General features: G+C 35.7%; 1 protein-coding gene across 1 annotated transcript in view; it reads right to left on the minus strand.

The window, feature by feature from the left end:
• Nucleotides 1-11,048, minus strand: part of LOC145666957 (equilibrative nucleoside transporter 1-like) — a 213,940-nt gene extending 202,892 nt beyond the window's left edge. Inside the window, exon 1 of the mRNA XM_081734585.1 lies at nucleotides 10,891-11,048. The gene's annotated coding sequence lies outside the window, so the exon portion shown is untranslated. The remainder of the gene's footprint in view (nucleotides 1-10,890) is intronic.
• Between the last annotated feature and the right edge of the window lie 5,148 nt (nucleotides 11,049-16,196).

The raw sequence follows: 16,196 nt of genomic DNA on the forward strand, positions 1-16,196 counted from the left end.
ACGGAGAAAGATACGACAAACCACATCCACGGTAAGAGCAGCAACACATCCTGTTGGTAGACGGTTTCAGATATTGTTCTGGACGTTCGTCACTGACCATTTACGATTAGTGTTGGAGATCCAAATTTCGTCAAAACTATGAATCCAGGAATCTTCGAAGTTATTCACCAAAGAGAGTTTGCATACCTTCATACGGCTGGTATCAATTCATGTGGCAGCCATCAATGCAACTTTTCCACCTTACCAATTGGACGGTATGATTAGGATTAGGAATTAGATTCTCGGCTTTCGGCATCTATGGACGTGTTAGCCCGTCACGTATGAGGGATGACGTCTATCCGAGGAAAGGAAAGGAAGAAAGGGGCCTGGTACCTGTATGTTAGGTACCATCCCAGCATTTGCCTGGTGAGAATTAGGAAAATCTCACTCAGGATGCCTAGCCTCAAAAAGCTTTTACACTTTTTCGACCGACTGTGGTATAATGTATATCTAACTAGTCTGTAATAGAACGAACACTTATCCAAGGATCTGCTTATCCAAACATAATGTGATCAGTGCTTGCAATACTGTGTCACTTGAAGGAAATTTGACAAATCAACGCCGAATGGGATGTGACCAAACTTTTTTTTTTTTTTTTCGTTTGCTGTGCAAAATGCCCTACTTTGAAGTCGTAAGAAAAATCTTCTCCAACTTCTATACGATCCAACTGAACAACGCAATGCCTCTTGATTCTGAGTACCCAACCTATTTCCTGGACATGTACACAGTTTGTGACGTTAGATGCGTAACCTTCCATCTCTGTGTTGTGTCTGAGATGAGTTTCCCACAAGACATCAAAGCGGACTTTCATTCACAGCAACCTAATACCTTTTAAAGTGAGGCCCAGGTTCGATTCCAGCTCTCGCCAAATAAGACTTTGTGGTGGACAAGGTTTCCTCGAGGTTCTTCCGTTTCCTCCCACTTTCTTCATTTCTTCATTATCATCTGCACAGTCTCCCTTAGCCCGGAAGATAATCGTGGGGCGTTAAATAATAATACCCTTCAATATAAAATACTGAACTAAAAATCCAAAATGCTTACAGCATTCAAATAAGATATTAATAGAAATATAATAGTCCACTTACAAGTTAATTACTATATGAATATGTTTCATCTAAGTAAACGTCTTACGGTTATACAGTACAGGAAACGATGATGAATGAAAATGATTAATGGTGGAGAGAACAAAGCAGGAAAACTGAAAAAATCCATGAATACAATGTTGCCCACCACAACCACCTAAATGGGATCTTATTTCAACACTTGAGCTTTGCGCCATCGAAGGAAATGGAAGTTGTATAAATAATGCCTACCAATTCCCCAATCGAGAATGGAATGCCGATTGAAGAACACTGAAAGAGACGATTAGCGAATCAAATGTCCGAAACATTTCCAGATACTCACAAGATGACTTTTGTAACTTCCATTTACTGTCTTGCGTGGCCTCTGTGCAAACGTTTCTGTTATATACTCACTCTACACTCAATTTCCATCCAGATATTCAAGTCACTACAAAGAATCAAGTAGACATCTACTTCCCAATGCTAGCACATTTACTGATATTTTAGCGTAATACAGGGATCCTACTGATTTGGAGAAATCTATTTCCCTGACTTCTCTCACTGAACTTTGGCAGGAAATTCCCTGACTTTCATGACAGATGCCGGATGACATTGATGTAAATAAATAAATAATATATATATATCGTTTATGGTTGGCTAAGCTGAAATTGGTGTACAGTTGATGTTAGAAAAAATATATTTTATAAAATGTCCCTGATTTCCAGTGTTTTTCATTGACTTCCCTGACCAGTAGGAACCCTAATATGAACCGAATCTGGTAGCGTGGTTTCGTAACCTAACTAATTTGGAAATGACGGAATGGTGGGGTATGGTCCTGAGGTGGGGAACTTTTTTTTAAGGCCGCATCGACAATGCCCACTTCCCAAGATGGCCAAATATCATAATTCCGAATAAACCTACTCTTTGTGATTATTTTACAGTTATTAGTTACATTAATAATATACATGGAAATGTATAAAACTATATTATTGGATACATGAAACTTCAGAGAATTCTATTTCTCGTGTATTTCATATTCCTTACATATTTTGCACTTTTTACAACAGTCCCAGAAGCCTGCACTTTATGATGGCACTTAGATCGACTTTTTAAATTTAACTTATTTGTACTTGATTTTTTTTTTTTTTTTTTTAATTAAGGAATTCGATTTAAATGTTCCTTTCCTTAATTGGTACGCTACGGAGGAGGGGTTCCGCTTTCTTTATTAAGTATTGTTAGAATAAAGGCGAAATCGGGATATTCGCGGTATTTTCTGCAAAGAGCTTCTCACATGTGACAGTTACTCAGTAGCAGTACAATATTTTTCACCGAACATCTAACAGCGGGCGCAGCCCAATAATCTTGGGAATTCAATTTAATAATAATAATAATAATAATAATAATAATAAATTTTATTGCAGAAACATCTGAGAACCTCAGATGTATTACAATCGTCAGAAATGGAAGTTGAAATGTTTAGGGTTACATATAAAACATACCATAATATAAACAAAGATCACTGGATAACAGACGCAAATATTTTAACTATCAGTTTTGAGTTCAAAAAATTCTTCAACACTATATATACAATTATTAAAAAGTAATTTCTGTATTTCTTTTTTAAAAGCCAGAAACGGAAGTTCTCTTAGAAATATAGGAAGAAAATTATAGGTGCCTTCCATTTCAACTCAGGCAAAAAAAATATAAAATTGTACCATCACCACCTCAGATATTGTTGAAACTTTTTTTATAGCAACTAGACATGTTTTTAAGAGACCCATATTTTTTTGTTTTGTCGAAAAAAATTTTCCCGCCAAGTAATGGGCCATCAAAGACGGGGAGTACAATTTATGTATTGTAGAAGACATGGAAAATGGTCAACTTTGGAGCCTCACCATTCGGCTATGGAGACAGGTAGAGTTATAATTCTTGTTGTGGTATGTACATAGGGATATAAATAAACTATATTTTATTATAGTTTGGTTTGCGCATGCGTATCTTTTTGTACATAAATTAACAAATGAACGTCAATTTATCTGAAAAGTCGAAGTTTGCGAATTTTTTTCGAGCACTTCCGGTTCGAATTTTAAAATTCTGTTTTCGCGGTTGGTAAGACCTGGTTACCCGCTTTCCGAAAAAAAAATTGTATCGCTTGTGTGTGCAACCGTTTAGTCGCAAAAAATTCGAGAAATTGTAAAATTTTCAAAAATCGCCATTTTTGGGCGCCATTTTCTCGAAAACACCATCTTTTAAAATTCTGAAATTTTGTCAGATGGTTCAACTTTACATGAATAATAAACACACCAAATACCATTCTCGACCAATGCTTCATGAATTAACTGCAGCCTTTTAAAGTTATCGAAGTTTCGTTAACTTTGATGTCACAGTTAGCAACACTGCAAACAATAAAAGTGCAAATATTTGATGATGTTTGTGGTTCACATTCATTAAATGAAGAATAAAAGGTTTTCTTGACTGTTTTTTTTTTTTTTTTTTCATCATTTTGATCAAGAAGGCTCTCTGAAATAGTAAAATGAGCCTCCCCCTACTCCTCCGTTTTGTTAAACCGAAATAATCTGAGGTGGAAATTACGATTACGAAACGCACAAATTTCAAGTTCACTTACTTAAAATGGTCTTCGGAAACAAAATTTCCCTGATTTTATTATTATTATTATTATTTTATATGGACCAATCATTTGCTTGGTTGGTGTCTTCGCTAAGAGCATGTAACCGTGCAGGTGCTCCAATAGGTGTTGGCTCACTCACAACTCGTCCAGGAGTGGATCAAGGGGAAGAATTTTTATATATATATATATATATATATATATATATATATATATATATATATATATATATATATATATATATATATATATATATATATATATATATATATAAATAAAACCGATTTCAGAGTTTGGAGCTCTTAAAAGTACCTCTAAGTAGCAGTATTACCCCCCCCCTTCCGGAAGTCCGTCCTGGATCCGCCCCTGCGTAGCACATTGTCGATAGTCACAAATGCTGAAGGTCCATGTAGAATCATAAACAGCACTTCAACTTCACGTAATTCATGATTTATTCATAATATTTCTGCTACGCACCACTGGTTATCATACATATATGTACGAGGGCAAGTCAAGAAAGACTTGGACTGATTTTTTTCCCGGCAGTTCTGTTAACGCTGGAGCTTCATAGTTTGACATACAAGTAGGGTGGGTCTTGCTGTGCATATATATAAAATGTTGTTAAGGAATCATTGCATGTTTGGTAACCACGACTTTTTATTGCAGGTGATGTTCTGCGCCGCCTCTAGAAGTCGCCTGTAGAAGAAATGGAGTCATTACGAGATGAACAATTTGCAGCTATACGGTTCTGCTATCGCCTGGGAAAAAGTGCAACAGAAACTCTAGGAATATTGAGAGCAGCCTACAAAGATGACGCTCTGCCACGAAGTACCGTGTTCTGGTGGTTCAAAGAGTTTAAAGAGGACCGAATGACAATCACGAAAGCTGGTGGACCAGGTGTATCAGCGTCTGCTGTTACTGAGGTGAACATTAACACGGCAGCAGTCATTGTTAGAGAAGATCGCCGCATCAGTATCGACGATCTGGCAGCCGCACTACGCATATCTCATGGCAGTGCCTTCAAAATTTTGCATGACCACCTCCACATGAGCCGAGTGTGTGCGCGATGGATTCCGCGACTCCTGACACCAGAGCAGAAGGCCGTTCGAGTGGAGACTTGCAGGGAGCTGTTGCAAAGGTTTGAGAATGGTGGAGACGCCTACCGCACCGTGCGACTTTTTTCTATTCCCTGCCCTAAAATCCAGACTGCGTGGACGCCGCTTCTCCGATAATTCCGAGGTTCTGAAGGCATCGGAGGCGGTTTTGAAGGACCTCTCAAAGAATGGCCTGCGACACGTGTTTGAGGACTGGAAGACTCGAATGAAAAAGTGCATTCAAATGGGCGGGGACTACTTTGAAAAGGATCATGTGCCTGTTGCTGAGTAATAATAAATTGCCTAGAAAAAAAATCAGTCCAAGTCTTTCTTGACTAGCCCTCGTATGTAACAAGAGTTCCTTTTTGCAGATTTCATAAATCTACACTTGGAATTGCAGAAGTTCGATTTTGGGGGAAGCATGAAGTTAGTTCATGGTGACCCATTACTGCCATAAAAACTTCGCCATTTTCCGAAAGCCAAAGATGACTTCGTTGAATACCAGTTACCGGTCGCATACTTTTCCTTTTTTTATTCCGAAAGTCGTCGAATTCAGTTCCAGGCAACAAAACGACAGTAATACCCGGAGTTTGTACTTGCACTATACTTACGAATTCTTCTGTGGTTTTAGTGGGGGCGCGGTGGCTCAGTGGTAGAGCGTTCACCTCCGGTGCTTGGGGTCCCTGGTTCGATCCTAGCTCGCGCCGTGTGGTGGACAAACACTGTGCTCGTGGGTTTTCCCGTTTCCTCCCACTTTCTGCATTCCACCATTTCATTAATTTCTTATAATCACAGTCTTCTTTAGCCTAACCGGCATAAGCGTGGGACGTAAAACTTAGATTTCATTTTATTTTCTTCTTCTGCGGTTTTAATACTGTGTATCTGTTTTTGCTTAAGGTTATGCCGCGTTGCCACATTCTTTACACCTCCCCTCTCAATACCGTTGCAGAAACCGGTTTATGGCCGGTTTCACTGCAAAACCACTGCTTTATCGGACCTGTCTGCATATCGAACATCTGAAAGCGATTTTTAAAGTGGGATGCAACACCATCAGAAATCACTGACACGGTTTGGGAAATTGTAGACACTAATTTCACGTATTCAAACCTTTTTCTATAAAATATATTTTCGCTTTTCTTCGAGTATTTTTAGAATCTTGTCTATGGCTATGAGTACATAAGCCGAATCGTGTGTTTTATCGTCGTTTATTACAACAAAACTGTCAGTTGTTTCATATTCCGGTGATAACTCTGAATTTCACTTTGCAGAATAACAGTCCAGTTTTCAGCGAAGTCCACATGAAGTAAAATAGAATTTGTATCTTAAAATTTTATACGGTTCTTTTCGGTAGCAATTAATTCTCTTTGGATTTTCTTCATGTAGTCATGAATTACAATTCTTCCAGTTAAACCAGCAATATACGATACGAAAACAGAAAGTGGCACAGTTTTTTAACGAGATTATTGTTTTCCATATGGCATATGTAACACTTTCATTTTCATCAGGATCAACAATTAAAGACTCCACACTTATTCCTTCCACTCCAGGACATTCACCACATTCTTGAAGAAGACAGTTGTCATTTTCTACGGATCATACTACTAAAGGAAATAGGTCACTCATGACAGATTCAATACAGACTGCACCTTTGATTTGTGGCAACGCAGTAGCAGCTAACTTAAAATTTGCACAATACACACACACACACATACAGACTTCCCTCGCAGGTTGCGGACTGACCCACTTTAGTCGAATACTGTAAAATTCCGAGTGACCCATTCTTATGTTGGGATCGTTCTGTTTAAAAAGTCAGTACATTTCTTTGAAACGCGTAAAAAAACTTTTTTTTTTGTCCTCTTTCGATCACTGTAGTGACATCGCACTTAATCGAGACTTTGTCTGCAGCATTCCAAATCATCACTGAGCTAATAGTTCAGGCTTTTTGTAGATCATCAGAATTTATTGGATGGCCATTTCAAGTAAACTTAAAATTTGTGTGTTTCGTAATCGTAATTTCCACCTCAGATTATTTCGGTTTAACAAAACGGAGGAGTAGGGGGAGGCTCATTTTACTATTTCAGAGAGCCTTCTTGATCAAAATGATGGAAAAAAAAAACAGTCAAGAAAACCTTTTATTCTTCATTTAATGAATGTGAACCACAAACATCATCAAATATTTGCACTTTTATTGTTTGCAGTGTTGCTAACTGTGACATCAAAGTTAACGAAACTTCGATAACTTTAAAAGGCTGCAGTTAATTCATGAAGCATTGGTCGAGAATGGTATTTGGTGTGTTTATTATTCATGTAAAGTTGAACCATCTGACAAAATTTCAGAATTTTAAAAGATGGTGTTTTCGAGAAAATGGCGCCCAAAAATGGCGATTTTTGAAAATTTTACAATTTCTCGAATTTTTTGCGACTAAACGGTTGCACACACAAGCGATACAAATTTTTTTTCGGAAAGCGGGTAAACAGGTCTTACCAACCGCGAAAACAGAATTTTAAAATTCGAACCGGAAGTGCTCGAAAAAAATTCGCAAACTTCGACTTTTCAGATAAATTGACGTTCATTTGTTAATTTATGTACAAAAAGATACGCATGCGCAAACCAAACTATAATAAAATATAGTTTATTTATATCCCTATGTACATACCACAACAAGAATTATAACTCTACCTGTCTCCATAGCCGAATGGTGAGGCTCCAAAGTTGACCATTTTCCATGTCTTCTACAATACATAAATTGTACTCCCCGTCTTTGATGGCCCATTACTTGGCGGGAAAATTTTTTTCGACAAAACAAAAAAATATGGGTCTCTTAAAAACATGTCTAGTTGCTATAAAAAAAGTTTCAACAATATCTGAGATGGTGATGGTACATGCTCTGCCTGAATTGAAATGGAAGGCACCTATAAAATTTAACTGACATAGTAAAAGGTCTTTTGCGTCTTACTATATTCATATCTAAATAATCCTAAACGGTTCCTGTTTCTAGTTTGATACGTATGAGAGTACCCTAACTCATAGTAAATATGATTGTTTTCGTTGATGTAAAGCAAACATTGGTATATGAAAATTGCAGGTACTGTCATAATTCCTAATTTAACGAAGCTTGACCTACAATGCGCACGACTAGGGAGACCGAGCATTAATCTTACGCATATCTTTTGTATTTTCAATAGGCTTTTAATGGAGGACTGATGACCCCAAAGTATCGTTCCATAACTTAAATGATTGTGAATTTGCGCATAATAAGCAGTTTTAAGTACCTTTAAACTTACGCACAATCTTAATCTACTAATTAGATAAACTCCTTTACTAGCTCTAGATTCCACCTTAAGGATATGGTCATCCCTGTTCAAATGATTATCAATTAAAAACCCCAAAAAAGGAACGGAATATTTTTTAAGTTATGCATTCGAATTTTTGTTATTGTAGGTTAAGCACCACGTCTTTGATCTTATCAGAGTTATTCATAATGATTGGAAGAAAGAAAGATAAATGTATGGTAATCATAACTTTTGTTAAGCATCTTAATCACAAAACAAACAAAGTAAAACAGGTACCATTGCCAGCAGAATATTTCAGTATTTTGCAAACTACCAAACAGTTTACACTGTGCTACACAATGCAAACACAAATTTTTAAAACTGTTGTGTTTATAAACTGAATTTTTCATCATAGCTTTCTCACCATAAATACCAGTATGTTTTGCTATGAAATTATAAAACTGTCCAAGATATACTTGCGTATCAGCATAAATTCTATACATGAATATAAATATTTGATCTCAAGTTATCTGCACTCAGTATGACAAAGATAATAGTAGGCTATGTAAGATATTTCAGTAGTAAGGTGTTTCTAATCAAGAGTGGCTGCTTTTTATTTAAGGTTTTTCATTTTTTATTTATAACTAGCTGAAATGCCCGTGAGGGGAATAGGTTTACTTTTAACTACCGTACTTATGGTGCTAGGACATTGATTAAACTGCAAATTTGAAACTAATAGTTTCTTCAAACAATTATCTCTGAAAAGATGGAGACGACAGCATTTTTTAAGAATATAATGTCAAAATAAAAATCGAACTACCAGTTACAGCAACTCATCTTCCACGATTATGAAGAATTTTACTTTAACTTTACTGGGTACTCGAACCCAATACACGGATACAGTGATTTTGCGGATAACCAAGTTTACGACCGGTATTCAATTGTTAACACAATCGTTCTATTCGTAATTTCAGTTTCACAGTCAAGATGAAAGGGAACGAAATGAAATCGTAGTCTTACGTCCTTACACAACTATATGAACCATATGACAAAATTTCAGAATTTTAAAAAATCGTGTTTTCGAGAAAATGGCTCCCAAAAATGGCGATTTTTGAAAATTTCTGGAATTTTTTGCGACGAAACGGTTGCACACAGAAGCGATACAAATTTTTATTTCGGAAAGCGCGTAACTAGGTCTTACCAACCGTGGAAAGAGTATCGCAAACTGCGACTTTTCAGATAAACTGACGTTCATTTGTTAATTATGTACGAAAGGATACGCAAACCAGGCTATAATACAATATAGTTTATTTATATCCCTATGTACATACCACACCAAGAATTATAACTCTGACTCCATAGCTGAATGGTGGGGCTCCGAAGTTGACCATTTTCCATGTCTTCTACAATTCATAAATTGTACTCCCCGTCTTTGATGGCCCATTATTAGGCAGGAATTTTTTTTTCGACAAAACAAAAACATATGGGTCTCTTAAAAACATGTATAGTTGCTATAAGAAAATAAAGTTTCAACAATATATGAGATGGTGATGGTACTTTTTTTTTTTTTCTCCTGAGATGAAATGGAAAGCACCTTAGACAGTATTTAGCTATAATGGAAATTCAATATGCGCTCCGCAGGAACTAAGGCTATGCAATGCAATTAAGCCCATGTTTTCTATGGTAAATAAAATTTCTGTATGCGGGCCCAGTTCAACCAAAAAAGCTTTATTATTGTTAGCGTAAAATTATATTGGTCCATGTTCCGTTAAGGGGGTCCAAAACTACACTGGACCCCCTTAAGCTAACCTAACCTAACCTGACGACCTAACTTAACCTAGCGTAACCTAACCTAACCTAATATAGTTATAGTATGTAATCAAACGAAAATCGATAGAAAGACGTGGTGTCAAAGACACTGGACCCCCTTAACGGAACATTGACCATTATATTAATTATTCAGGTAAAAGTCGATGAGATGGGAGACTATATTCTAATTTTTCGTTTTCCAAATTAGCCAGTAAAATGTAGTACTCAATACACATACATAAGAAGAAACAATTTATAAAGAAGTCCTATCTGATAGTATTTTAAATGTTTCATGCCGATTATGAAAACAATCTTCCATAAGAAACAAAACACACATGTCTTTTTTCTGATTAATGTATCTCCTATCTTCAATAATATATTTTCAGTATAGGTTATAAATATTCACCCAGACACAATGTCATCTCAAACAAGAATTAGTTCATACAAAAATGTTGTATTAACACCAATTACTTGCGGTAGTTTTGATTTTTTGTATTAATTTTACAAATGATACTGAGGAAAAAAAAGAAAGTATGACGATTACCATTAATAGCTACCATAAGCATTTTATTTTGTTGCAGTAAATTCCATGAATTATCTATTCTATACAATTTGCCTTGCACTTATTTTGTGATTATTTACTAGGAGCCTGGCTACTGTTTCTTCTGTTACTATCAGTTCAGCGAAATTTTAGTCGTATTGTCAACTTGGTTATTAAATTTGAATGATGAATCACTTTTGTACACCATAATATCAATACAAAATAAATGAATAATCATAATTATTCTCTCATTTTAATTTATTTTTCTTGAGCTTTGAGGTTACGGTTTCTGTTACTCCTATTCTACGTGTGCTGTGCTCCTTTCACATCCTTCACTGCTGCGATTAAGAAAGCTCGTTTTACTTTAGCATGTCATACTGTTATACAACTTTGTTTTATTTTATGTAAATCACAATTAATAATATGTATTTCATTTATTTTACTCACCCAAATATATTTACGATCTGCAGTACGAACAACAAGCGTTCACATTCCTCACCACATATATACAAACACACACGCGCGCCACAAAACTTTGGTGATCGCACAGACTAATCGAGAGTTTGCAGATACTGTGATCCTACACAGATTGCTTCAGAACTACACAAAATCTTCTATTTCTTCGTCCTTCGTTCTGGTCTCTAGCAGACTCTGTCGAAGTTCGATCGTAATTTCTCTTGCTAGTTTCCCGTTAATTATTGGTTTCTTAATTATTGGATTTTGCGCTGGTGTTATTACCATTACAACACCAATGATAACACTCAGCTCTTGTATTAGATTAGAGTATACGTTCACTTTATTCCCACATCAAGATAATTGCTATGTGTCCTTACATTTTTCATTCATCTTAGAACTCTATTATGGTAAGTGTGGTTACACAAGATGATCAGGGAGTCATTCCGTATTAGCTTTCTCAAAATTCTACGTACAGCAACACTATGTTAAAAATACAAACTCATTATAACTGCTATTAAGATTACTCAAACTAAATTGTAAATTTTGTGTTGGGTTGACGCAAACCATTCCGGAAGATGCCAGTAAGATTTCTCCTCAGTAGCGTTGCTAGGATTATTTTCAGGAAGGATCAAGGGAAGGACAGTGAGAAAGCCACTAAAATTTTGAGAGGGTTATTCGTGTTTCCATCTAATAATCTTGATTGAGGTTTTCGAAAAGCTTTCAGGTAATACTAAATTTGATATTAGCATTTTCTGTTTTATTTGAAGAAAGTGAAAACATTTTTTCAAACATAAAGAAAAAGCATATATCTGTGTATAAAAGAATCACGATATAGCTGTATAACAAACATATTTCAGACTAATAATAATGAACTTTTTTTTGTACTCATTTCAAAGATTGTTACTTATTGGATTAGCCGTAATTGCGGGCGCATTGAAAATAAGAAGTTTCAAATGTTTGATAACACAAAGTTATTATCGAGTAGTGCTACGTTTTTCAATAATTTAATTATAGCAATATATCTACTACTAAGTAGGGAGTCATTGCTCCCCAGACCCCTCTTTTTCTCTGCCACTGCTTCCCTCCAGTGGAACCGAATTTGAGCTGCGAAATCTAATGCTTCCACTCGATTCCAAGATTTATGAATGCGAATTACCTCAAGGGGCTCTCTTTTAAAGATTCCATTTCATTTAAGTCTAAATGTTATGCTTGAAAATTCGTATCTTAAACTTTGAGATATGATTAAAGCTTATTAACCCTTATCAGTTATCATTTTACTAAATACAAATAATTTCCTTTTTAAAATTGATTTTTTTTAAAACAGATACCATGGTAGAAGATATACCATGAAGAAAGGCATATATCAGCAATAAAAAAACGTGTTGCTTGATTAATAGTTTGTGTCTATTAAGGGTACCCGAATGATAGCCAGGGAATTTTGAGATCATGTCATCTACTCGACATGAGACAAAAATTATTTTATATGGTTCTGATGTCATCACAAGAGTGTTGAGAAAAGCTAATACAGATAATGATCCCAAACATGCTTATGATACGGGGCTGAATGCCCGCCAGAGGAATTAGGAATATACACTGCATAAATGGTATTGTGCATAAGAGGATTTATAACATAATTTAAAAAGAGAATGTGAATGAGAGTGCTAATAAAATGGGAATTACAGCAGAGGCGGATCCAGAACGGACTTCTGGGGGGGTGGGGTTGTAATACTGTTACTTAGAGCTACTTTTAAGAGCTCCAAACTCTGGGATGGGTTTTATTTTTATATAAAATAAAAAAAACTTTCCTCTTCTGGAGGAGGGCGATCGCCCCCCTGGATCCGAAACTGGATTACAGCAAATATATCTTTCAACAAAACAATATAGAGTGCATTAACAAAGGCTTGTAAATTATTCATTGCAGATTTGGAAAATTCAAATTGCTAACAAAACTCCAACTGACCAAACCAGTATATATTTTAAGATTGTATATCTGCGTTACAGTTTCGGCTATACAACGTAGCCTTCCTCAGACACATTAACAAAGGCTGGTTAATGTGGAATGTTTCTCAACAATTGAAAGTTCCTCCTCAATCTACAGACCTAAATCCTATTGAGAATCTTCGGTCATATTTGAAAGAGTGAGTATCCATAGTGACTGTAACATGAAAAAATGATCTTAAAATATTACTCTGAAAGAATGAGAACTGATTACTCCTTGAAGATGCAGTAAACTGGTTCAATCAATAATGTGACAATGTGCTACTGTAATCAAAGTCAAGGACTGCTCAAATGGTATTGTATGTTGTGCTTTCTCAACGTTCTTTCGTGTATGAATAAGTATGTTCCAACAAAGATCATATATTTTGTTAAATTAGGAAAACACATATGTTAAATATATTTAATATGATTTTATATTTGTTTCTTTCCCTTATACGTTGATAGTGTGACATAGGCACGTAAAGGGTTTTTTGCGCAATCTAAGGCAACTTTTATTTGTAAAATCCCAATGTACGAACAGTTAGGTTACATATTACATTACTTTAGAATGAAATTGACTCTGAAGGGTACAATAGAAGACATGCTGAAAGAAAAAAGAGGGAGAAAGAAATATTGTAATTTATGAACAGTAATAAAACAGATAATTGCTGAGTCGAGGTTATAGCGGATCTTTAGGAAAGTGACAACAGTAAATATTAAACTTTTATAGTTTCATATTTAATAAGGAAAAGTTGGCCAAGTTCTTGTGCTATATATGGAGCATTGGACTATGTGGTTCAGAGACTTGGACATTAAGCAAGTTAGAGAACAAATATTTACAGAACTTCGAAATGTGGTGTTGGAAGAAGATGGAGAGGATAAAATACACAGAGAGAGTAACAAATAAAGATGTTTTAAAACGGATAGGGGAGAAGAGGACACTTCTAGCCAGCATCCTTCGTAGGAAGGCCAATTGGATTGGATACATCTTGCGAAGAAATTGTTTTCTTCATACCGTCACAGAAGGAAAGATGGAAAGAAAGCGAGGAATAGGTAGAAGAAGAACACAAGTGATCGATGATTTGAAAAATAGAAGAAAATATTGGAAGTTAAAAGAGGTAGCTGAAGATTGAGAAACGTGGAAGAAACATTTCCAGCCCAAACCTAAAATTGGAAAAAAAAAGGAAGAAAAAAAGAAAGAAAGAAACATTAGTTGCTGGACAAGCCAAAATGCAGAATACTTAATAATAACATTATTATTATTAATAATAATAATAATAATAATAATAATAAAAATAATAATAATAATAATAATAATAATAATAATAATAATAATAATAATAATAATAATAATAATAATAGTTCCAAATTAAGGAAAGATGTGCTAACTCTTGCATACAATAATTAAAATGTTTGGTTTTATTCTCTTAGCCTACACCTATAAAAGTTTAATATTTAACGATGTGACTTCCCTAAAGATCCGCCACTGATGAAGACGAATGCCTAAGTTGAAAATCGTAGTTTGTGGACGCTTCTCAAAGTATGAGAACTTACCTGCCAATGCTGCTAGGACGATGAGTGAGCTGCTACGTACTCCATACTAACATTCAAGTTTTATTTCAGGGTCGGGGCGGGGTGAATGAAGGTGAGGGAGAGACAGACATAAATGTAAAAAATAAAACTTCGCACTGGGATGTTTCGATGTGAAGAACTCCAATTATTTAAACTATTAAACTATGAGAGATTAGGGACACGGTTAATCACTACTTCACTCATTAATTAGTCCCATTAAAATATATATAGCGGGATGGAATTCCTCATCATCCCTCCAGGATTTTGCACCATGTTTCAGGTTTTTTTGGGGGGGCGCGGTGGCTCAGTGGTAGAGTGTTCACCTCTGGTGCTTTGGGTCCCTGGTCCGATCCTAGCTCGCGCCAAGTGAACTTTGTGGTGGACAAACACCGTGTGCGTGGGTTTCTCGGGGTCCTCCCGTTTCCTCCCACTTTCTTCATTCCACCATTCTATTTATTTCTCATCATCACCGTCTCCTTTAGCCTAGCCTACATAATCATGGGCCGTAAATCTACATGGATTTCATTTCATTTCAGTTTTTTTTTAATGGTGTCGTCTAATAGACTTCTGTTTGATAAAGATGGAATAATCAAAATGAAGAAAATAAAAGGTATGGACCATCGCACTTAAGCTTCATCTCATTTAAATGAAATCAAGGCATGCTGTAGTTGTTACTGTTACTAAAACCTTTATTTATGAAACATGAATAAAATTATAACAAACGTTTTGGGAAAACGAAGAGAACTCACTCCAAAACTAATTACTCCTTGAATTTTCATGAAATGAAATTAAATGAAATGTTTATGTTTTATGTCCCTCGCTTATGCAGGCTAGGCTAAAGGAGCCGCTGATGATGAGAAATCAATGAAATGGTGGGATGAAGTAAGTGAGAGGAAACGGGAAAACTCCGAGAAAACTCCACACACACGGTGTTTGTCCACCACAAAGATCACTTGGTGCGAGCTAGGATCGAACCAGGGACCGCACGCACCAGAGGTGAATGCTCTACCACTGAGCCACAGCAGCCCATTGAATTTTCATGGAAATAGCTTGTGCTACATTATAGGGCTATTGTTGAAATGTTATAAAATATGATCAAAAACGTGAGTCGTTTTGAGAAAATCATTGAAAAATAACCTATCTATATTCCTTCTTGATTTTCCCTTGAAAAAAGACATATATTATTATTATTATTATTATTATTATTATTATTATTATTATTATTATTATTATTATTATTATTATTATTATTATTATTATTATTATTATTATTACTTATTTTAGACTACCGATAATTACCCGCTTCGCTGGGTTAAAATAGTAAGAAAAATTAATATGTTCCTTTAGGCATTCACTTTTTACTATTACGGAAGCGATCTCTGATATCAATCATATATCGTCGGTTCAATGCCAAAACCGCGAATGTGCAAATTTTGCTATTTTCACCTATAGCACGGCCAACAAGAAATGGTCTCTGACGTTTCTTAGCACATGCGGTGAGACATTGCAGCCCCTACTTTAATACCAGTGTTACCAACCACGATCACTCTGTCTTATACCATTAATTAAATTGCACCAGTTGCACCGAAAAAAAAAAAAAAAACTTGACACGCGAGTAGTGGCAATCTCACTGCGAGCTGTCAGAGACGTTCTCTTACTGGACACACTATAGGTGCAGTTTCATGTTACTTGGGGCACACAGACTCCAAAACCAAAGTCCCATTTGTGAAATATGAGTATATTAGAAG

The sequence above is a fragment of the Thermobia domestica genome, chromosome 12 (assembly GCF_964235325.1).
Source record: "Thermobia domestica chromosome 12, izTheDome1.hap1.1, whole genome shotgun sequence".
Lineage (NCBI taxonomy): Eukaryota > Metazoa > Arthropoda > Insecta > Zygentoma > Lepismatidae > Thermobia > Thermobia domestica.